The 25,226-nt window shown below is 32.6% G+C and overlaps 1 protein-coding gene across 4 annotated transcripts in view; it reads left to right on the top strand.

Moving 5' to 3' along the window:
* The window catches only part of GABA-B-R1 (gamma-aminobutyric acid type B receptor subunit 1), a 724,819-nt gene that overhangs the window by 23,577 nt on the left and 676,016 nt on the right, over nt 1–25,226 (top strand). The gene's annotated exons all lie outside the window — the stretch shown is intronic.

The raw sequence follows: 25,226 nt of genomic DNA, 5'->3' as shown, positions 1-25,226 counted from the left end.
GTAAATAATAGTATGTTCAATTTTATTCCATATGCAAATCGATATTTCGTAAGACGGTTGAAGTGGTTCTAATGTATTCTCGAAAATAACTCTCAAAAAATAATTTGCACTAGTTTTGAAACAATTCCGGAATCACTACAATAACACTAAAAGAATATCTAACAGGCTGTGAAATCCTTCTCTATAATAGGAGTGTCGAAATAATTTAGAAATAGTTCTTGATTCACTCCACAACAATTCCTAATATGAAAACCACATTCTATCGAAACATATTTTTATACTCAGTTGAGCAGAGCTCACAGAGTATATTAACTTTGATTGGATAACGGTTGGTGTACAGGTATAAAGGAATCGAGATATATATAGACTTCCATATATCAAAATCATCAGGATCGAAAAAAAATTTGATTGAGCCATGTCCGTCCGTCCGTCTGTCCGTTAACACGATAACTCGAGTAAATTTTGAGGTATGTAGGTTCTTGGGCACTCATCTCAGATCGCTATTTAAAATGAACGATATCGGACTATAACCACGCCCACTTTTTCGATATTGAAAATTTCGAAAAACCGAAAAAGTGGGATAATTCATTACCAAAGACGGATAAAGCGTTAACACTTGGCAGGTGAGTTGAACATATGACGCAGAATAGAAAATTATTAAAATTTTGGACAATGGGTGTGGCAGCGCCCACTTTTAAAAGAAGGTAATTTAAAATTTCTGCAAGCTGTAATTTGGCAGTCGTTGAAGATATCATGACGAAATTCGGTAGGAACGTTACTCCTATTACTATATGTACACCTATAGAACTAAGGCCCACTCCCTTTTAAAATACTCATTAACACTTTTCATTTGATACCCATATCGTACAAACAAATTCTAGAGTCACCCCTGGTCCACCTTTATGGCGATATCTCCAAAAGGCGTCCACATATAGAACTAAGGCCCACGCCATTTTAAAATAACCATTAACACCTTTCATTTGATACCCATATCGTACAAACACATTCTAGAGTCACCCCTGGTCCACCTTTATGGCGATATCTCGAAAAGGCGTCCACCCATAGAACTAAGCCCCACAACCTTTTGAAATACTCATTAACACCTTTCGTTTCATACCCATATTGTACAAACGCATTCTAGAGTCACCCCTGGTCCACCTTTATGGCGATATCTCGAAACGGCGTCCACCTGTGGAACTAAGGATCACTCCCTTTCATACCCATATCGTGCAAACAAATTCTGGAGTCACCCCTGTTCCACCTTTATGACGATATCTCGAAAAGGCGACCACCTATACAACTACCACCACTCCCTTTTAAAACCCTCTTTAATACCTTTAATTTAATACCGATATTGTACAAACACATTCTAGAGTCACCCCTGGTCCACCTTTATGGCGATATCTCGCAAAGGCGTCCACCTATAGAACTAAGCCCCACGCCCTTTTAAAATACTCATTAACACCTTTCGTTTGGTACCCATATTGTACAAACGCTTCTAGAGTCACCCCTGGTCCACCTTTATGGCGATATCTCGAAAAGCCGTCCACCTATAGAACTAAGGCCGACTCCCTTTTAAAATACTCATTAACACCTTTCATTTGATACCCATATCGTACAAACAAATTCTAGAGTCAACCCTGATCCACCTTTATGGCGATATCTCGAAAAGGCGTCCACCTTCAGAACTAAGGCCCACTCCCTTTTAAAATACTCATTAACACATTTCATTTGATACCCATATCGTAGAAACAAATTCTTGAGACACCCCTGGTCCACCTTTATTGCGATATCTCGAAAAGGCGACCACCTATAGAACTTAGGCCCACTCCCTTTTAAAATACTCATTAACACCTTTCGTTTGATACCCATATTGTACAAACGCATTCAAGAGTCACCCCTGGTCCACATTTATGGCGATATATCGAAAAGGCGACCACCTATACAACTACCACCACTCCCTTTTAAAACCCTCATTAATACCTTTAATTTAATACCGATATTGTACAAACACATTCTAGAGTCACGCCTGGTCCACCTTTATGGCGATATCTCGAAAAGGCGTCCACCTATAGAACTAAGCCCCACGCCCTTTTAAAATACTCATTAACACCTTTCGTTTGATACCCATATTGTACAAACGCATTCTAGAGTCACCCCTGGTCCACCTTTATGGCGATATCTCGAAAAGGCGTCCACCTATAGAACTAAGGCCGACTCCCTTTTAAAATACTCATTAACACCTTTCATTTGATACCCATATCGTACAAACAAATTCTAGAGTCAACCCTGATCCACCTTTATGGCGATATCTCGAAAAGGCGTCCATCTTCAGAACTAAGGCCCACTCCCTTTTAAAATACCCATTAACACCTTTCATTTGATACCCATATCGTAGAAACAAATTCTTGAGACACCCCTGGTCCACCTTTATTGCGATATCTCGAAAAGGCGACCACCTATAGAACTTAGGCCCACTCCCTTTTAAAATACTCATTAACACCTTTCGTTTGATACCCATATTGTACAAACGCATTCAAGAGTCACCCCTGGTCCACATTTATGGCGATATATCGAAAAGGCGACCACCTATACAACTACCACCACTCCCTTTTAAAACCCTCATTAATACCTTTAATTTAATACCCATATTGTACAAACACATTCTAGAGTCACCCCTGGTCCACCTTTATGGCGATATCTCGAAAAGGCGTCCACCTATAGAACTAAGCCCACGCCTTTCAAAATTCTCATTAACATCTTTCACTTGATACCCATATCGTACAAACAAATTCTAGAGTCAGCCCTGGTCCACCTTTATGGCGATATCCCTAAATGGCGTCCACCTATAGAAATATGGCCCACTCCATCATAAAATACTCTTTAATACCTTTCATTTGTTACACATGTAATACAAACATATTCCAGGGTTACCTTCGGTTCATTTTCCTACATGGTTATTTTCCCTTATGTTGTCACCATAGCTCTCAACTGAGTATGTAATGTTCGGTTACACCCGAACTTAACCTTCCTTACTTGTTTAAATTAAGTTCGCCACTTCAAACTTATAGCGCAAGAAATATGAAACAGTTTTAGAATCATTCAAGAATTCTTCCTAAAAAAACTTTCGAAATCACTCCTACAACAACACCCAAAAAATTTCTAAGAGGTCTTCAAATCCTTCTCTATAACAGGAGTATCGAAATAATTAAGAAATAGTTCTTGATTCATTCCAAAGCAATTCCTAATATAGCAAGTAAGGAAGGCTAAGTTCGGGTGTAACCGAACATTACATACACAGTTGAGAGCTATGGAGACAAAATAAGGAAAATCACCATGTAGGAAAATGAACCTATGGTAATCCTGGAATGTGGTTGTATGACATGTGTATCAAATGGAAGGTATTAAAGAGTATTTTAAGAGGGAGTAGGCCATAGTTCTATGGGTGGACGCCATTTAGGGATATCGCCTTAAAGGTGGACCAGGGCTGACTCTAGAATTTGTTTGTACGATATGGGTATCAAATGAAAAGTGTTAATGAGTATTTTAAAAGGGAGTGGGCCTTAGTTCCGTAGGTGGACGCCTTTTCGAGATATCGCCATAAAGGTGGACCAGGGGTGACTCTAGAATGCGTTTGAACAATATGGGTATCAAAGGAACGGTGTTAATGAGTATTTTAAAAGGGCGTGGGCCATAGTTTTATAGGTGGACTTCTTTTCGAGATATCGCCATAAAGGTGGGCCAGGGGTGACTCTAGAATACGTTTGTACAATACGGGTATCAAATGAAAGGTGTTAGTGATTATTTTAAAATGGCGTGGGCCTTAGTTCTATATGTGGACGCCTTTTGGAGATATCGCCATAAAGGTGGACCAGGGGTGACTCTAGAATTTGTTTGTACGATATGGGTATCAAATGAAAAGTGTTAATGAGTATTTTAAAAGGGAGTGGGCCTTAGTTCTATAGGTGTACGCCTTTTCGAAATATCGCCATAAAGGTGGACCAAGGGTGACTCTGGAATTTGTTTCTACGATATGGGTATGAAACGAAAGGTGTTAATGAGTATTTTGAAAGGGAGTGGGCCTTAGTTCTGTAGGTGGACGCCTTTTCGAGATATCGCCATAAAGATGGACCAGGGCTGACCCTAGAATATGTTTGTACGATAGGATATCAAATGAAAGGTGTTAATGAGTATTTTAAAAGGGAGTGGGCCTTAGTTCTATAGGTGGACGCCTTTTCGAGATATCGCCATAAAGGTGGACCAGAGGTGTCTCAAGAATTTGTTTCTACGATATTGGTATCAAACGAAAGGTGTTAATGAGTATTTTGAAAGGGAGTGGGCCTTAGTTCTGTAGGTGGACGCCTTTTCGAGATATCGCCATAAAGATGGACCAGGACTGACCCTAGAATATGTTTGTACGATAGGATATCAAATGAAAGGTTTTAATGAGTATGCGTGGTAAGGCGTGGGCCTTAGTTCTATAGGTCGACGCCTTTTCGAGATATCGCCATAAAGGTGAAGGGTGACTCTAGAATTTGTTTGTAAGATATGGGTATCAAATGAAAGGTGTTAATGAGTAGTTTAAAAGGGCGTGGGCCTTAGTTCTATAGGTGGACGCCTTTTCGAAATATCGCCATAAAGGTGGACCAAGGGTGACTCTGGAATTTGTTTCTACGATATGGGTATGAAACGAAAGGTGTTAATGAGTATTTTGAAAGGGAGTGGGCCTTAGTTCTGTAGGTGGACGCCTTTTCGAGATATCGCCATAAAGATGGACCAGGGCTGACCCTAGAATATGTTTGTACGATAGGATATCAAATGAAAGGTGTTAATGAGTATTTTAAAAGGGAGTGGGCCTTAGTTCTATAGGTGGACGCCTTTTCGAGATATCGCCATAAAGGTGGACCAGAGGTGTCTCAAGAATTTGTTTCTACGATATTGGTATCAAACGAAAGGTGTTAATGAGTATTTTGAAAGGGAGTGGGCCTTAGTTCTGTAGGTGGACGCCTTTTCGAGATATCGCCATAAAGGTGAACCAGGTCTGACTCTAGAATACGTTTGTACGATAGGATATCGAATGAAAGGTGTTAGTGAGTATTTTAAAAGGGCGCGGGCCTTAGTTCTATAGGTACGCCTTTTCGAGATATCGCCATAAACGTGAAGGGTGACTCTAGAATTTGTTTGTAAGATATGGGTATCAAATGAAAGGTGTTAATGAGTAGTTTAAAAGGGCGTGGGCCTTAGTTCTATAGGTGGACGCCTTTTCGAGATATCGCCATAAAGGTGGACCAAGGGTGACTCTAGAATTTGTTTCTACGATATGGGTATCAAATGAAAGGTGTTAATGAGTATTTTGAAAGGGAGTGGGCTTTAGTTCTGTAGGTGGACGCCTTTTCGAGATATCGCCATAAAGGTGGACCAGGGCTGACCCTAGAATATGTTTGTACGATAGGATATCAAATGAAAGGTGTTAATGAGTATTTTAAAAGGGCGTGGGCCTTAGTTCTATATGTGGACGCCTTTTCGAGATATCACCATAAAGGTGGACCAAGGGTTACTCTAGAATTTGTTTGTAAGATATGGGTATCAAATGAAAGGTGTTAATGAGTATTTTAAAAGGGCGTGGGCCTTAGTTCTATAGGTGTACGCCTTTTCGAGATATCGCCATAAAGGTGGACCAGGGGTGACTCTAGAATTTGTTTGTACGATATGGGTATCAAATGAAAGGTGTTAATGAGTATTTTGGTGGTAGTTGTATATGTGAAGGCGTTTTCGAGATATTGACCAAAATGTGGACCAGGGTGACCCAGAACATCATCTGTCGGGTACCGCTAATTTATTTATATATGTAATACCACGAACAGTTATCCTTCCAAGATTCCAAGGGCTTTTGGTTTCGCCCTGCAAAACTTTTTCATTTTCTTCTATTTAATATGGTAGGTGTCACACCCATTTTACAAAGTTTTTTTCTAAAGTTATATTTTCCGTCAATAAACCAATCCAATTACCATGTTTGATCCTTTTTTTCGTATTTGGTATAGAATTATGGCATTTTTTTCATTTTTCGTAAATTTCGATATCGAAAAAGTGGGCATGGTCATAGTCGGATTTCGGCCTTTTTTATACCAATACAAGGTGAGTTCAGATAAATACGTGAACTGAGTTTAGTAAAGATATATCGATTTTTGCTCAAGTTATCGTGTTACCGGCCGAGCGGAATGACAGACGGTTGATTGTGTATAAAACTGGCCGTGGCTTCAACCGATTTCGCCCTTTTTTTAAATTTTTTTCGACTTATGGCATTAAAAGCAATCTAGACAAATTAAATGAAAAAGGGCGCAGCAACGCCCATTTTGAAAATTTCTTTTATTTTTGTATTTTGTTGCACCAATAAATATGAAACAGTTCTAGAACAACTCTTCCTAATAAAACTTTCGAAATTACCTGGGATAGTACTGACAATTTTTGAATTATACTAAAACATACAATTATTTCACATAGTACATATAAACATGAATAAATTCTCAAAAGAACCAGGAGACTATAATGGGAAGATTTTTTTTGTTTAAATATTCAAAATGAAGTTAGAGCGAAAGAATCATCGAATATTTCACAATGAAATTGAAATAACATCAAATTATTTCAAAAATAATTCCGACATAATCCCAAGAAAGTTCTGAATTTAAAAAGTTTTGAAAATCATGTGGTGTAGTGGTAGCGTGCTCCGCCTACCACATCGCATATTCTGGGTTCACGCCCCGGGCAAAGCAACATCAAAATTAAAAAAAAAAAGTTTATAGTTTAATATAGGTCCAGCTCCGCAAATTTGTAGGCAAAAATTTAAAAAGAGCACGACATAAATTGTATGAGAAGCTCGGCATAAAATCTCGGTTGTTATGACCAAATGAACATTTTTATTTTAAAACATCTTTCTAATATTTTTTATTTAATTATACGTAATGTAATAATAGTTATCAAAGTAATCAACAATTTTCTTTCTTTGATATAACAATTCAAAAATAACTTAAATCTATATTTTTCTAATTTAACAAAGTTGAAATAAGTAAAGTAGAATCATAAAACCTATTTGAAGTGGTTCCAAAAGGATCTCGAAATGGCTTCAAAAATATCCCAGTGGGCCTTAAAAAACTGAAAATTATTCCAAGTAGGTCTTTAAGGAATTTCAAAATCATGAATTATGAAGCGCTGTTCCGAAATTGTCAAGAAAAAAGGCATGGTTTAGTTATGAAAAGTAACCCATGAAGCATTAAGTCACCCTGTTTGCTGCAAATCTCTGTTAAGTATAAGTAAGAATTAAAATTTGGAACAGTTCTGATTAACTCAACTGTGCATTTCGCTTGCGCAGATGCCATCCCTTCGTGCAGTTGAGACTTCTAGATCAGGATTATTAGTGAATATTTTATCACTACTGAAGAGTGAGGCTTGGCTGTTTTAATGAAAGCGCTCTTCTTATTTGAATATCTTCTTTGCACGTTTATCTTAACTCATTTACTTACTTCTTTACTTCGTCTGAAAGATGCACATTAATCGTCCCAGTGACTCAAATGTTTTGGTTCCATTCTAGCTCAGATGCATTCTGGTGTTTTCGAGCCGTCTGTTTACTTTGCAACTTTCAAATCTTGACCAATGGGCTTTCAACAGGCAAGTCTAATTTGAAATTCTTTTTGGAATCAGTTTATTTGATTAATATAGCCTCTGGAAAGCGGCAAGAATGGTAGCCGAACACTTGGGTTTCCCTATATTCACGAACTGAATGACTCTGCTATGTGAAGCAGTCTGCGCTGGTAGTATGCACCATAAGATTTAGCTGTCTTTGGGCCCGTGCGTGTGTACCCACCTAACGATCCTCGGGCGGTATCCGCAGGAATAACTTCTCACGCATCTGTATATCAGTATGACATTTGTAGCCTTCGATAAAGTGTTGTTGGCATGTTCCCTACATAGAAACTTGGAATCAAATGTGACTCAGATTCCTTACACATTGTTCCATCCAAGCGGATTTGTATTGTATGTCTAAGGCATTTTGGGGATTGCAAAATCCCAAGAAGAAGGCTTCCAAAACAAAACCTTTATATATACGCGCATTTGTTTACTTGAACCGCTACAGGATCGACATTATTTCTAGAAGGTCCAACATCGGTTAGCTGTCCACAGTATTTCATCTTAGTGCGCCTTCTCTTTCTTCCTTTGGCTAGTGTTTTATGAACCTTGTTGCCTTAGGTAGGAATAAATGTACCTTAAAATTATTTCGATCAACATTTTGAAATTGTGATAGTATTTTTGAAATAAAATTACTATCCACTTTTAGATATCGACTGCTGAACTATCTCGGCTGCCGTTTCAAAAATGCCCTGTAAATAATTTAGAGCAATTCCTTTATTTGCAACCTTCTACTAATGTTCGAATCACTAAACTGTTGAATAAATAACTCCAATATTGAATAATGCAAAAATGGTCTTTATTAGACTACTTGGAAATAACACTTATATTTTCGCAACTGATAGCTTGCTCAAATCAAACTGATTGTCGTGCCTCTACTGTTGCTGCCTTTTATACTGTCTGGTTTCGTCGTTGCATATTTCTAGGCTTTTCTATTCTAGAATTTACTAGTTAGTTATCAGCTATAAAATTACTAGCTATAACTACGTTTAGAGCTTCTCATATGCGCGTGTATATGTGGGTGATACTTGCACAAATTATTGTCTTTTTTTGTGAGCATCTCAGATAAGATATATGCATGTGTTTGTTCGTCTCTTCTCCGCTGCTCGTATGGACATATGGGAGGCATAATGATTGATTTATTGATGTACATACGAGTCACTGCTTAGTATCCGCTTAGATGTGATAATACCCCTTAGTGTTGCTAGTATTCGTCACAGCCCCATCTCAGCAAATGTTTGAATAAGGTCTTGCGTCAGAGTTTATTTCAAAAGCGCCCTACCTGAGTTTAAATTCAATACATTTTGACTTTAGCTGGGCGCTAATAAAACACGGGCGATTTCGAACTGGCAGCTGAGTTAGAATGATATTTTCCTCAGGCGTCGATATATTTTCGAATTTTTTTGTTTTGTGTTATATTAGTCATCCCACTCTAACTCATATAAACAACAGTCCACAAATAACATCAAAGCTTTGTTAAACTTCTCAATTTCGTTTCCCTTGAGCTGCGGATATCTTTCAAGTTATCCTTTTTACAACAGCAACAGAAACCAGCAGCGTGTGTAAACCCATTAAAATTCAATTAAAAGTAATGAGGAAAAGGATAGCAAGCGTCAAAGAAGTAGGAACTCAAAGTAAAAGGAAAACAAAACAAAATATATATATTCAGTTGAATACATTGTAAAATATCCCTTGAAAAAGTTTTTTAAATTAGGTTTTAGGGAAATTTTAAACTTTAAATTGGTATATTTATGATAATTTGTTTCTCTAGGGAGAAAAATTTCCAGTATTGGGTAAAAGTATTAATTTCAGTTGAATAATGTTTATTTCAGATTAAAATTTTCTTTCGTGTTTGTTTTTGTATTAAATTTGTGTTTGGAACTTAATTATTTTTTATGTCTATATTTCATTCTTTATACCTGCCTTGTACTCAAATTTAGTTAAGTACTTTTTTAGTAAGAAGAACCGTTGTAATTTTTTTTCGTACTAAAGCTTGTGCTAAATTAAGGGTTATATACTTAATAAATATTTAGTGTTATGAAATGATAGTCCTTTTTGATTTATTTTATATGTCAAACAACTCTTTTGAATTGATTTTTATATAGTACAATTTAGTACTAAATTTTAGGACTCACTTAATTACTAACTTTTGATACTTAATTGACAAAAGTTTAGCACATGAGTTTAGAAATTTGATGGAGTACTAATTTTTTGTCACAATTTAAGTACTAAATTTTAGTACCAAATTTTTTGTACTACATTTTAGTACCAAGTTTTAGTACCTTAATTGAGTACTACATTTTAACAGCATACTAAAAATTTTTTCATATAATTTTTCTGAAATCTCTTTTTTAATTCTTGCTCAGACCGTAAAAAGTGTTGGCAAAAAATTTTTCCTCGATCTTTTCACCTTATTGTGCTTATTTATTATAAAAACCTTGTATAGTAATTTATACAAGACTAAGCGAAATTCCTAGAGCCAAACTGCAGAAAAGAAAATTAAACCGCAAAACAAAGTAAATTTTTTTAGCGTAACAGAGGAAACCAACCAAAAAGATAACACAGCAACTAAAATGATAACAAGCAAAAGGCTATCTTTGCACACAATTCACATAAATTTTACCTGCAAAGCTACGTAAGACTCATTCATCATAAAAAACACGACACGCATTTGTCTGCCAAATAAATATTATGCCCAATTTAAAAGCGCACCCCCACAATCCACTCCAATTCATGCCAAGTTCATTCGTTAGAAATTGAAAACGTTAATATAAGAAAAAATAAGGAATGGGAATCATTATAAATATAAAGCTATAATTATGAAGTTTTAATGAGGGAGAAAAAATGCTGCGGAAGAACAACAAAGCTGGGGAATACAAAAAAATTTATGGAAAAACTGAAATCCTTTTATATACAAGATTTGATGTTTTTTGTGTGTACTGAAAAATATTTATACGAAAAGCTTAAGCTCATTCATTATGCAAGATATTTAATTTCAAAGCGAACTTCAATTTAAAAAGTATGCACTAAAAATTTGTAATTAAACTTTGTACTAAAGTCATGTTCTTGAAATACTTGCAATAATTTTGTTAAAAAAAAATTTTGTAATGAAACTTTTTACTTTAAATGTATTTTAAAATGTGTTCACTGAAAAAAAAAAAACTTTTATTTAAATTTCCAGGGTAAACATTTTAATAAAATTGAAAGAAAAAATTGGCATTACTCAATTTTTTTTAACAAAATTTTTGGAGTAATTCAAAGATATTGTTTAACGTACATGAATTTAGTACACAGTTTTTGCACAAATTTTGATAAAAAATAACCCCCGAAGAGATTTAAGGCGAGCTTCTCTTCCAATTTGCGTCCTGCTCCTTTTAAGTTTTCATACAAATTGCCGGGACGGGACCTACTTGTTTTATGCCGACACCGAACGGCATCTGCAATGCATATGAGTTTTCACTGAGAGCTTTTCATGGCAGAAATACACTCGGAGTGATTGCCAAATCACTGCCGAGGGTCGACACCCACTTAGAAAAATTTTCTTCTAATTGAAAAAACTTGTTTTCTAAAATTTTGATGTTGCTTTGCCAGGGGCGTGAACCCAGGGTATTTGGTGTGGTAGGCGAAGCACGCTATCATCACACCACGGCGACCGCACATGCATTTAGTACGAAGGTGTTTTTGAGAAATCAGTTTCTCATTTTTTGAATTATGTAAAGTTTTAGTACAAAATAAAAAATATTTTTAGTACATGCATTTGAAAATAATGCAGTAAATATCTTTCATAATAAGATTTTTTCAAAAGAATTTCGTACTAATATAATTCAAGAAGTTCTGCGTTTGTGCACATAGCTAATTTTATAGTACACAATATTCAGAAAACATTTTAAGTACATTTTACATACTTGGTACTCTATTTTTCATAAAACATTTTAGAAAAAAGATTCAGAAAATTATTTCAACATAAATATATTTTCACTCTGTACAATTTTAAGAACATATATCTTAATAAAAAAAATTCACAATGAACAATTTATTAATACCAGTTTTTAGTACATCAATTTCAGAATATATGTTAATTTTTAAGGAGCGTATACAGCTGAAAGGTTTTGATAAAAAAATTTTGACGCATTGTTTTAGCACATCTTTAGAAAAGACATAATTTTAGTACTTTTTTGTATATATTTTTGAGAACATAGTTTTAGGCCCCTTTAAAAGTACACATTTTTAGCACATTAATATATAACGAAGTTATTTCAAAGAAAATTAGGAATAGGTTTTTGGAAAAAAATTTTCTCTGAAACAATTCATTTCTTATTTAGGAATAGTTTTAGTACATGAAATTGGTACATATTTGTAGAAAATGTTTTTCATAATACCATTTTTATCATATGAACTTTGTGCAAACACTATTCAACAAGGTTTTCGTATATAAAATTAAGATTTTAGTACATAATGTTCAAGGGTGAATTTTTAGTACTCGTACATTTCTTGGTACTACACTACAAAAGTTTTAATAACAAACTTTTGACGAACAATTTTAGAACATTTTTTAAAATATATAATTTTGCTGTGATCGATGAAAAAATGAATGCTGTAAAGAGGGATGAGGACGGCTCCCGTGATGCAGTGGTTAAGTGCACCGCCTACCACACGGGAGGTCCTGGGTTAAAGTTCGGGGCAAAGCAACAAAGAAAATTAAGAAAACAATTTTTCAATTAGAAAAAAGGTTTTTTAAGCGGAGTCACCCTTCGGCAGTGGTTTGGGAGACACACATGTAGCTCCCTTGCCGGAGGAGTTGGCGCCAGTTACTTTAACAGAGATGAGTGAAATGTACAAGGTTCGAAGACTCGAGAGAAGTGTACAGGTTTCTAGGTACGGAAACATAACATCGACAGACCGTAGAAAGCTTTTGCGCTGTAAAGCCTTTAAATGAATTTGAGCTTAATGCCAGTGAAATGCGGTAAATTGAATGAATCAAAATTGGACAGAAAAGATTACTAGAACTTTTTTCTTATTTTAATAATACTTTATTTTGTAGGGTGTGCAGAAAATTCCATTTCGACCTAGTTGTTAGTCATGTAGTTATTGCTGTAATAATTTGAGTGCGTGACAGTGATTTTGATTCATTATGTTATTCATACAGAAGGAAAATCCTTAATAATTTCCCCAAAGTCATGGTTATTAACATCTCTAGTCAAATATTTCTTTCCTTTTTTTTACTGTAAAACATGTTATTTAAATGAGTAAATAATGAATACAAAATGAGCTAATTGTATGCAGGCGTGTCACTCGCCCAACCATTTTAACTCACACACAATCTTCTCACGCATGGGCTAATAAAAACGTGTGCCAATAGGTTGTGAATGTATTATTTTCTTCAAGAATGTAGCTTGAGAGCTGTGTAGAAGAATTTGGTTTATAAATATAGATTTTATCTGTATCTTCGTTGAGTATTTAAATAGCTTTCGTTTCTTAAACTGTTCCAAAATCTGTTCTGTAAAATATATTTCATTGGCCCTGGACGAAACACCCTTTGGCAATTCTTACAAAGTCTTTCAGATAATGCTAACACATTTTTGTTGTCATATCTATGTATATTACCACCTACACACTTGAAGGGAGAGATTACTAAAAAATGAATACGATAGTTTATGAGGTATTTACAACGTTATGAACCCTACTATAAGTCTAATAAGAAAATTATATATAATTTGATGTATTCTTTAATATTGGCTTTGACTCACTAATATAAAAACATGTTAGCAAAAAGCGAATATTAGTTCAAAAGTCCACGTGTAAATTTATTAAGTTCCCAAGAGAATCTACAGACTGTTTACTTAATATGAATTTTAGCACAACCTTGAAATTTTGTTTATACTAAATGCTACTTTGCATGGAATTCTAAATAGGTATTGACTTTGATACATCAAGCCAAATGAAGATTTGAATTCACATACCATGTAGAGCACTGAGCGGTTGTCCACTGTAGATTATTCCTTAAAAAAACATGTGCACTAAAAGTGTGTACTAAATATTAGTACTGGAAATTTAGTACTAAAACCTCTGATCGCAAAAAATTTTTATCAGAAAATGCACGTATTCTGGTTATTACCATAAAAAAGTGAACGTATACAGCAAAGTACATAATTTAAACTTTTGCGAAAAGTATCGAAATTTTGTGCAAAACACAGTAAAATAAATAAAATTGGGCCGCGTATTAATAATCTGTTAAAAATTTAGTATGCAATATATATTTTTTAGTAAGACTCTTGTACTTTAACTTTTTATTAAAAATAAAAATAAAAATTAAAATATTCAATATAAAACTAAGTCCTGTGTACTCCACGCTTTGGTTATATAAAATTTTGTTAAAACTTTGTGTACTAAAAATTATATAGTGAAAAATAATTGGCAATATGTTATGCAAATTTAGAACCATCAGGTAAGGTCCAAAAGTTCTGTAGTAACGCGCATGTTCAAAACAATTTTTAGCACTATGAAAAATAAACAAGGGTATACTATGTACTAAAACATAAATGTAATAAGATTTAAGTGGCTGTGCTAAAATTGTAATTTTAGCTTAACATAATTTGTCTAGAAACTCACCTGGAGCTGGTTTAAATAATTCGAGGTCCTCTTCAGCCTCGCTCGTTTCTTCCATATAATGATTTTCCATAGGATAGGCTTTTTTCTGATTACAGAAATGTATACGCATTCAAAATAAAGTACAGAAAACCATTCATTTCATTTTGTAAGTAGAACAAAAACATATATGCTAAATATTTGGTATTCGATTAAATAGTGTAACGTTTAGTACTTAAAGAGAGTAATATACCTAATGTTAGTAAAAAATGTAGTACTATATGTTTGAAATTCGATGAATTCGTGAAACTCTAATATAGATGTGCTCAAAATTTTAGATTTAAAGTTGCCACTTAGACTTTCAACAGTTCTATTATATAATTTTTTGCATTCTTAATGTGGTGCTTAAATTGTATAATCCGTAAAAATTCGGTGACGTAGTACTCAAAGGAGTTTATATGAAAGTATCTACTTTAAAATGTGAGTCTGCAAATTATACAATGTATTTATATGAGTTAACCGGGGATTGCCCGTATCGCTTTAAATGTGTGAAAACATTTATTTCAAGCAATTTTTAATTTTATAATTTATTTAATAATTTGGGAAAAATTAAAACAACGTGAAATCAGGACGGACAAGGCGACAGCTGTTTCGATTATACCTTGTAAATCTTTTCAAAGCCTTTTCTCCCGGGAGTGGGAGTCCAAACCGCACTCCTACGATAGTTGAAATGGTTATAAACGCATTCAGCTACGCCATGCCTTAGTTGTTGTAAAGTTTTTCCCAATTGCCTTCTTTCGCATATATTATCTTCCACACATCACATAATTCGTATGTAGTTATGTATTGAAGTTATGCATGTTTGTAAGGCGGTTTTCAGAGAAACTTGGTATTTGTTGTTGTTTTTGATCTATTTATAGAACTACAACGAATTAACCAAATGTTGTCTACTTATATGAGTTATGTATTGTTTAATCTAACTCGTACGAAATTTTAGTACTAAAGCTATGATATTGATATAAATGTACCTGTATACAAATGTGCGTGTACTAAAATTTCAGTACTAAAACTAAATGTATTTAACCTAAAAGCATGTACTCTAAAATTATTTTGGCCCATGAAGTGGGAGTGGAATTTTTGTGGGGTTATATCCAATCTTACATGTACTATACACTTGCTACTAGACTACCAAAGCTTTTTGACGTCCCTTATGTTGACATAAGCCAACCGAAATGTACCTGCTAACAAATGTGTGTACTAAAAGATCAGCACTAAAAATTCGGTACTAAAAATTCAATGTATCTAACCTTAAAGTATGACCTTTAAAATGATTTCGTCCTAAAAATTGTGAATCTATAATTTTTATAGGGTTCTATTAAATCCTAGTTGCATTAAGCATTTAGTACTAAACTACTAAACCTTTTCCACGACCTCTATGCCAATATTAGCTGACATAAATGTACACGCGCGTACTAAAAGTTCACTGCTAAATATTCAGTACTAAAAATTCAATGTATCTAACCAATAAAATTTTTATTTTTTTTTAACTTCTTATTAATTTTTAGTATTGTAATTTTTCAGAGCTTCATTTGAAGAACATATAACTAAAATAAACATGTACCAGATTTCGAAACCTTCTGATATAATTGTATACGTTTTTAAATATGCATGTACTTAAAATAGTATCAGGGAATCCAATGAATGAAAACATAAAAATTTCATTTCTTTTAATTTTTAATTATAATGGGTACTACAATTTAAAAACCATTTAACTGAAATTGACAAGTACCAAAATTTTGTACTAAATATAAATCATATTAAAAATATTAAAATCATTCGCGGTTTGCAATATATGGAAAATTTCAAAGAAGCAGTTGTCAAACACAGCAGTACTAAAATCTTTAGCATAAACATTTTTAAACCAATTTTTAGTACATAAATAAAAACTCATTGTCCAAAAATACATACATTTCACTTTTCATTTTTTATTCGGTACAAAAAATTTTGTAGGGCGGTACTAAATAATTAACACGCAAAAGTTTTAGTACTTGAATAAAAACTTATTGTTCAAAAATATATATATGATTTATTAAACCCTTTTTTAGTATTTAGTACTGAAATTTTGTAGAATTGTGATAGAAAAAATGTTTGTGAAAAAACTTTAGAACTACATTTTTAGTAAATAAATGAAAACTCACTGCTGAAAAATATAAAAAATTCCAATTTTTTAACCTTCTATAAGTATTTACTACAAAAATTTTGTTGGATAGTACTAAAAAATGTACATGCAAATTCTATCAAACAAATGCCCCGAATCATAATGTGCCCCATTTAGGTTTCAAAAATTTAGTACTAAAAATAATAAATATGTATGTACTTACTTTTAAAAGATGCTTACAAAAAATAGTACTCGAACAAAAGCTATTCAAACAAAAAACTCACCAAAAAAATCATAATATGCCAACAAAACTTAGGTGTTGAGGATTACTGCAATTACAAATCCCTAAAACTTTTTCACAATTTTCATATCACTTAATTCATGCAAATTACAGACAATCTACACCTAAATGTAGACAACAAAATTTATCATAATTTTTTGTTAAATAAGCGTTAATCATTATTGTTGTAAAAATATTTTACATCGTTAATTCATTCTGTAACACCAGCAATAAATTAAGATTCAAACTGCAAAATCATAATATCCCAATAGTGTCATTAAACATTGTGTCTTACCATTTAATATACACATATTAGTTTCTATTATGTGACTGCTGCAAAAAGTATTGGTTAATTTCCGTTACAAACAGCAAAATAAAAAAATTAAATCTAATCATTTATACTATCATGCTGGTATTATTTTACTAAATACAGCTACAACTCGGTAGTCTTCATCATTAATGGGCACGTGCAAAATAGTTGTGCGTGCTGAGAATTTTGTATATGAATATGTAAATAGCGCCTAAAAGTATGCGCAGAAATTTTGTGACGGATATTTAATAGACAAAAAGTAGCCTTGAATTAGCTGGTAATTTATTCGTTCGTTTTAATTTACTATTTCTCTTTACACTGCTTTTCGTTCACTTAATACGTTTTTTTTGCGTTTCCATCAACCTTGTAGTTTTTATGTTTTTTTTGCCTTCTGTGCACAGCATGCTTTTAGGCGTGCCAACATGGTATTGCTTCTAATTTGACAAAATAAGTTCAAAAACCATGGGTACCACAATTTGACAACTTAATGCTGCGCGGCAGCTGTCGTTCATTTATTTTGTTTGGCGTATTTGTTAACAGATATACATACATATTTATACACTCACTTCCCATTTTTCATGCGTTTATGTGCCTAAAAATATGCTGTGGTATTTGCATAACGGTAACCTTAAAAGCAAATGTGCGTGATTTTCCTTATTTATAACTCAAACATGTGTATATACAACATTTGCACAGAATTTAATGTTTGTGTGGGAGTGAGTCTCTTCAACACCCACCAGCCCTTGTACACACATACATATGAGCATATAAATGCACACATATATGGGTGTAGCTTCAAGGTAATTAAACATTTATATGGCTGTTTAGCTACACATAGACACTTTAGCTTTTTCATTTTAATAATGAATTTATTTAATTGGAAACGCGTCGGAAATAAAAAAATAAACTTGTTTTATTTAATTAAATCGGCCTAAAAGCTCCAAATTCATATTAAATAGCTAAGCAAATATTTGGCCCAACTCAATCTTATTTAATTTTGTTGGAATCTCATTTCTTTTTCTGGTGGCTATGTGTGTAAATGAATATGAAATTTGTTTAACTATGAAGTCTTATGTAAGCCAATTAAAAAGCATTTATATGCGAATGGAGGTTATTAAGGGACTTAAAATTTGTTTTAAGTCTTTTTTAATCAAATTTCGTAACGGTGAAAATCAAAAGCTGTTGTTCAAGTGCTCTTAGAGAAAATCTTAACACAAAAAACGGGAAAGATTACAGAGATAAAAAATAATTATATTTTGCGCCTAAAAGTATGCAATATTAAATTTGCTTTTCATATGCAAAAACCATGTTTTGTATTCTGATTTAGTGCATATCTTATTAGAAATACACTTTGTTTGAGGCAAAGGATCAATGTGAGAATAATTAAAAAACATATTGCATATTTAAAGCGGCAAATTATATACATTCTTTGTGCAAAGATTTCGTCAAATAATAACAATTGTAAAATTTCGTGCAAGACTACTCATTCTTAAATTTACTGACGAATATTTTTTTGGACAGTTCGAACCTCTTTTATACTGTCAAAGAAAGGGTCCATCAAACCCCTTCCATGGATGAGGTAAAGGGCTAAAATGCTTAAAATATATTCTTCGCAAAATTCTACAATATATTAAACAACAAAAACTAAATTCTTATACCGAGCTGAGCTAGAGTACATATGGGGTATTCCATCCCATTTCGACCAATTTTGAATCCGACCCCTTTAGAATTGGCTGAAAGTTTTTCTTCTTTTTCTAGCTTACGAAAGACGTTTTTCAGAATTTTTTCATTTTTTTATTTAATTGAAAAAAAAAACTTTAAAACTTTTTTTTGTATTTTTTCCGAAAAGTACATTTAAAAACAAATTTAAAAAAAAAAAAATTCCCAAACGGTAAATTTTTGAAAAAGTTATAGCATTTTGAAAACAAAAACGGTGATTTTTTTTAAAAATTCATATCTTTTTTTGAGTTGGATGAAAAAATTTGAAAAAATTCTGAAAAACGTCTTTCGTAAGCTAGAAAAAGAAGAAAAACTTTCAGCCAATTCTAAAGGGGTCGGGTTCAAAATTGGTCGAAATGGGATGGAATACCCCATATAGTATATTAGGGTTGTCTTTAAGGTAATGCAGCCAGGGATTGAGCACATAGCGAGAACGCGAGTCAAAGTTAAGACAATATATTGTTCCTGAGAAAGTAATGCCCTAACCCAGACGGCGCTTCGAAAGGTTTAGAAGACGTCCCAATTTCTATCATGCAGGAATACTCTCATAGATGAATGCCATGCAATGAAAAACACAAACAAAGCCGCGGCGAAGTGCTTTTGTAATTATTGTAATGATGCTGAGAATAACCTAAGTGATATAGACTACAAATTTCTCCTAAAAATGTTTGAGAATAAAGGAGAAACGGTGCCAACATGACCGAAAGTCAGCCGTTAGATCACTAAATGAAGCGCGGATTGAAGATAAGATGTCTTCAACCGTCAAATAGCGACACCAGAGTGATCATTATTGAAAAATAGTGCTAAAACAATACAGCCGAACGGCATGAGTGGGCAAAGATGGTATGGGTTGGTGACCGAAGAGAATAGCGTTTAGACTTTGTTGTGCCAGAGGGAGCGCTTAGGTCGAGTCCAATGAAGGCGCTAAATTACAGCAGCAACTGGACACTCACACATGCCTGACAGCTAAAAGCTCAGCAAACAGACTTAGGGATGCTGCACAACGTGGATACGACAACAGAATACCTTTGACAAGAATTTAAGGGCGAGGTTTCCCTCAAGAACGAATTGGTCCGCACAAAATAGTCTGGGATGTTGGTTAAACGATTTTCTCTGAACTACTTGAAGTAGCAAAATCATCCGTTTTCCAAATGCATCTAATATCTTTCAAGCAGAGATGCTTTATATAGAGAGGACCTGTGTTTTTCTGTTAGAGCATCGTGTAAAAACCGGTGAGATACACATATTATCGGACAGTCAAGTAGCGCCCAAAGTGCTAGATTCAACACATACGTTCTCGAAGGCCGTCGAAAACTGCAAAAGGTGTTACGCGAAGCAGAAACCCTGCGCATATCACGCACACTTGGGTTCCCGGTCACATGAACATTGACGCCTTTGAAAAAGCGGATGAGCTCGCAAAGGCCGTTGCATAGTTAGACACCTCTGAGGTAGCCACGGTGTACCCGCAACTTTCATCAATAAAGGGCGATATTCTTATTAACTTAATAAAAAACCTTAATTAAAAAAAAAAAAAAAAAATCGGCCCACTCCGGGATTAGTAGGGATGATTGCAGACTTGATTGAAGTTTTTTATGAGAAAAAAAAAAAATGGCGAAATTCGAAAAATTTCGAAAAACTGAAAAATTACAAAAAAAAACTTTAAAAATTTTTTTGTATTTTTTCCGAAAAGTACATTTAAAAACAAATTATAAAAAAAAAATTCCCAAACGGTAAATTCTTGAAAAAGTTATAGCATTTTGAAAACAAAAACGGTGTTTTTTTTTTTAAATTCATAACTTTTTTTGAGTTGGATGAAAAAATTTGAAAAAATTCTGAAAAACGTCTTTCGTAAGCTAGAAAAAGAAGAAAAACTTTCAGCTAATTCTAAAGGGGTCGGGTTCAAAGGGCACTACTACAATAATGTCTCTGATACAAAAAAAAGGAGCTCAAAGATACAAACCCCGTACATAATCAATTATCTTATTTAACATAATAAAATTAGTTTCTTCTTACATTAAACAAGATATTTGCACAGTGCAATTGCTAAGCGCCTATAAGTATACTATAAATTAAAACTAGAAATTTGCCGTAAATCAATTTATATTCAAGTCTGTTACAATTATAGAAATGATGTACATCTAATAAACATAAGCATACTTAATTCTACGTCTATGTGTATTTCAATTATACAACTTAATATGCTTAAAACAGAATGCATTGCTACATGCGCCTAAAGGTATGCTTTTCGTAAAGACATTGCCCATAATAACTCAAGTTGAATTCTGAGGAGATAATGCAATTATAATAGTGCGTTACGTGTGTATACGAAACTGATATGGCTGTAAGTTATAACGTGCTTCCGTGAGTTTACTGGCATTTTCTCAGGCGAATATTAATCCTTAAAATCAAGATGAATATGACTTGAGTTTACAGAAATAATTAAGAAGGATTTGTTTATCAACTTCTTGAAGAATTTATCTGAAACTGGAATTGAAATGCTCTTTAGTTGGTGCACATAATGGAACTGCCTTCGAGCCGAACGGAACGGAACGGAAGGATACCTCAAAGTGTATTCCCAAAAATATTTTGTATAAATTGTCTTTTGATTGAAGCTAATGCACATGGATCTCAGCCAAATTAAAGTGAGGCAGCGGAAAGGTCGAAGGTTGAACAAAATCGTATGAACAATAAAGGACATAAGTTGCCTGAAGGTATTAAAGCATTTGCATTTGAAAAACGTGTCTGATTCTGGCTGATAGTATCGAAAATAGGTACCCACTAAGGAATCTGATAGGAAACTTCGTAAATACGTAGCTGTCATCGTATGTTTTTGGTTACTTTAGTAACAATTAAAAATGTTTTTAAATTTATGCCATAAATCTTTAAGTTAACAATTCTTTTAAGACTCGATGAATAAATATTTCAAAATATGCACTATTTAGGTCTGAAGGTATGCACGGTAAAATATATTTCATACTGCCGGATGTAGTCAGCTAAGCCTAACACAAAACATGCACAGTAATAAAAGTTGCATGCTTTTAGGCGCACTTGAAATATTTATATAATATTAGGCTTAGCCAAGCTTACGCAAACATTTTCCTATTGCATACTTTTAGGCTCAGGTTTCAACGGTCCAGATATTTTCTTGTTCTTCGTTCCTCTTTTACTCTTCACCTTTTGAACATACTCAAATATGTATATAGTTTTTTGCTCTTTGCTTTTCGGCGATAATAAAAATTTTCAACCAAAATGAGGTCAATATCGCCATTTATCCAAAGTAAAATATTCGATATACATTTTTCATAGCCAATATATGAAATATGAGAGCTTTATCTACGCTTCATTGCGTGTATCGAAAAATAGCGTGCGATTTGTACTTAACTTTTACTTTTTCTATTTTGGTTAAGTTTCCTCAATAGCCATTTATAACCTTTACCTTTATTATTTGTACAAAAATGTTATAAAAACTTTTTTATGTATCGATTGCTTTTCGAAAACTTTCCCCAACAAAATATGTGGAAGGTTTGTCATTAGTCTTTGATTCACTTACTTAAATCTCAGAAGAAAGCATGCTACAAAAAAAAAAAAAAACTCAGCCTAAACGAACTCATAAATCAAGCAAGAGCACAACCTTTAAGAGGCGCACATACTTAATCAACCCACTTCACTGCCTACTTTGAGGCACCAAGCCTGTGAATACATTATTGCCATGTTTAATTTGTATGTATATACACTTTTAATTGAAATAATTTTGATTTATTTAAAAGTTTAACGGTAAACGCGATGCTTCAAAATAATTGAAGTGAAAAGTTTTCAAATTACAAAATGTATAGCAGACATAAAAATATTGCATACTTTTAGGCTTCAAAACAAAACATATTAATTACGTATACACAAATGTTGTAATTTGAAGAAAGTAAACGTTAAAGCGAAAATTACAAACTGGTTCTATGTAACGCTCACTCACACCTACACAGATTTATTCATAAATATTTTTATTGTTACTTGTAAAAACTTGAGCGACAATACATTTAACAAAAGCATTTGCTTACAAAATTAATATATTTTACAAAAATAGCTCTGCGCAGTATGCAAAAAATATACTTGTAAATATGTATATGCGTGTAAGTGTAAACGTATATTCATGAATTTAAATAAAGCGTTTTAACAAAACAAAAAAATTTTGTGAACATATGGCCGCGCATGCACATGGCAGCTCGCATAAATAGATGAACGTTTCGTTGTTACGTGTATGTGTAAATATGTGTACATGTGTATACATTTTAAATTTATGCATGTATAAGCGTATACACTCTTTCATGCTATATACTTGGTAATTGACCTTATTAGGTAACATCTGGGCTTTTATTGCCACACAGACTGCTAGACACAATTTTGAATAAAGAACATTGCGCGTGAGGATTACATTTCAGTTGACAAACTCGTGACTGAATTAAAAAGAAATTATGTTTAAATTGACTTATTTAATGATCATCAAAATTCATTAAGGCTAGTCAGTATTTGTGCTCATTTAATTCACCCTTTATGTGACTGACTGTAAATGCTCTCATCTTCTTATGCATTAGTTGAACATTTTTTATCAAACTAATAAATCAAAAATTATTAAGATTAGTAATTATATTTGATCACAGTTAATGCGCATGTTTCGTGAGTGAGTATAACTACTCTCATTCTTCATATAATGAATTAATTTCTAATTTAAAATATAAATCCAAATAACCAATTAAAAAATTTCCATTTTCCAAGCTAAAAAATATCGCTGAATACTATTTGTTTTGTTTTATTAACTTACTGCTTTAAAGAAATATGTATTAATAAAAATTAATTTTCAGTCACATAAGTATTTGATTACATATTTTCAATAACTATTGATTTTTTAATTGTGTTAAAGATTTAATATTAATGGTTGCAGCATTTTATTGACGAACAAATTATTTATTTAAAAAATTATTTTAAAGTAGTAAAATATGTAATAAGTCATATTAAAGTCACTGGATTAACTTATTAGTCTCGATAATTTTTGATTTCATTTAAATGACTACACGGCACTGATTGTGCATTCTTAGTGATTCGAGAAAAAATGTATCGAAAAGTTAAATATATTATCAAAGTCGCATGTTCAATTGTTAATTAATTTATTAAATTATTATTCATATTGAAATGATTATGTGTCATTGCATGTATATCCTATCGACGATTAACAAATTTCTTACCTAAAACAAGAATTAATCAAAATGGTAATTTTAGTCACTTAATTTTTTAAGTAAGTTTACATTTTTGTAATTGTTTTAATGGCTAAAGGATGATCTTAGTTGAATTTCTTTGTAACAGGAATAATTGAAAAATTGTGAGTATAGTATTTGATTGTTATGAAAAATTTATTTCAGAGTATGACTTATTTTAAAATGACAAGTTTCGAATAATTGCATTTAACTGATTGTATCAATTGAAATTATTTTTTAGTTTTTCTAATCTATTTTTCCAATCTTCTAAAATAATTGTATTTATTTAGTTTTTTGTTGCGTGATTAATCTAATTAAATATTTATTTGTGATTAGGTTTGATCGTTTTAAACGCATTTTTATGCAGTTTGTCTTTAATAGCCAGATTAGCTGAATAACATCATAACTTTTAAATAGTACAATGTTTTCGATCACTTTCAGATTAATAATGATTTTTTAGTTATACAATATTTCAAACCGAATTATGACGACTATAATTGTAAACTAGGTTTCTTAATGCGTAATAAAAATAATTTATTGGATTATTTAATTTTGTTTTAATTCTTAGTATTTGATTTAACTGATTATATCACCATTTTTAATGATTTTCAGTAACTTCTAAAGCTTTATTTACATCATTAAAGAAAGCGAATTAGTTAAAATTTTTTAAATGCGTAATTAAACTAAACTCTTATGTATTTTAAATTTTAAATGTTTGATTTTATTTTTATTAATTGATTACCTTAATTAAATCTTAGATTATATTCAATTATTTTTGTTTAGTAAATAAAATAAAATTGAAAACGTTAAATTATGTTGGCATTATTTACACAATTCGTGATTTTGTGACAATTTTACCATTTTTTTTAAATTAATTCATCAAAATAAATATTTATGTTATTTGTATCGTAATTACTTTTATATTTATCTTAAACTATTAGTGTTCTTAATTAGGAGATAAATCCAACTGAATGATTACTTTTTATTAGTTATTGAGTCACGTGATTGCCTTTGATAAGAATTATTTCTAGGTTTCATTAATGAATGATTTATATAACTATGCATAAATCTCATCTATTTCGTTTTTTAATTATGTAAATAGTACCAATTATTTGTTGTTTGGATAAATATTGGCTTTACTAACTTCTGTATTAATCTGATTAAAGTACGATCACTAAATGAAACGGTTTCTAACTACAAAATTTATTCCACTGAAAGATTATTTTTAATAAGTCATTCAAATACGTGAGT

Source organism: Eurosta solidaginis, chromosome 2 (assembly GCF_040869045.1).
Source record: "Eurosta solidaginis isolate ZX-2024a chromosome 2, ASM4086904v1, whole genome shotgun sequence".
In the NCBI taxonomy this organism is placed as follows: Eukaryota; Metazoa; Arthropoda; class Insecta; order Diptera; family Tephritidae; genus Eurosta; species Eurosta solidaginis.
The sequence above is the reverse complement of the archived record's forward strand: the minus strand, read 5'-3'. Positions and strand labels throughout refer to the sequence as shown.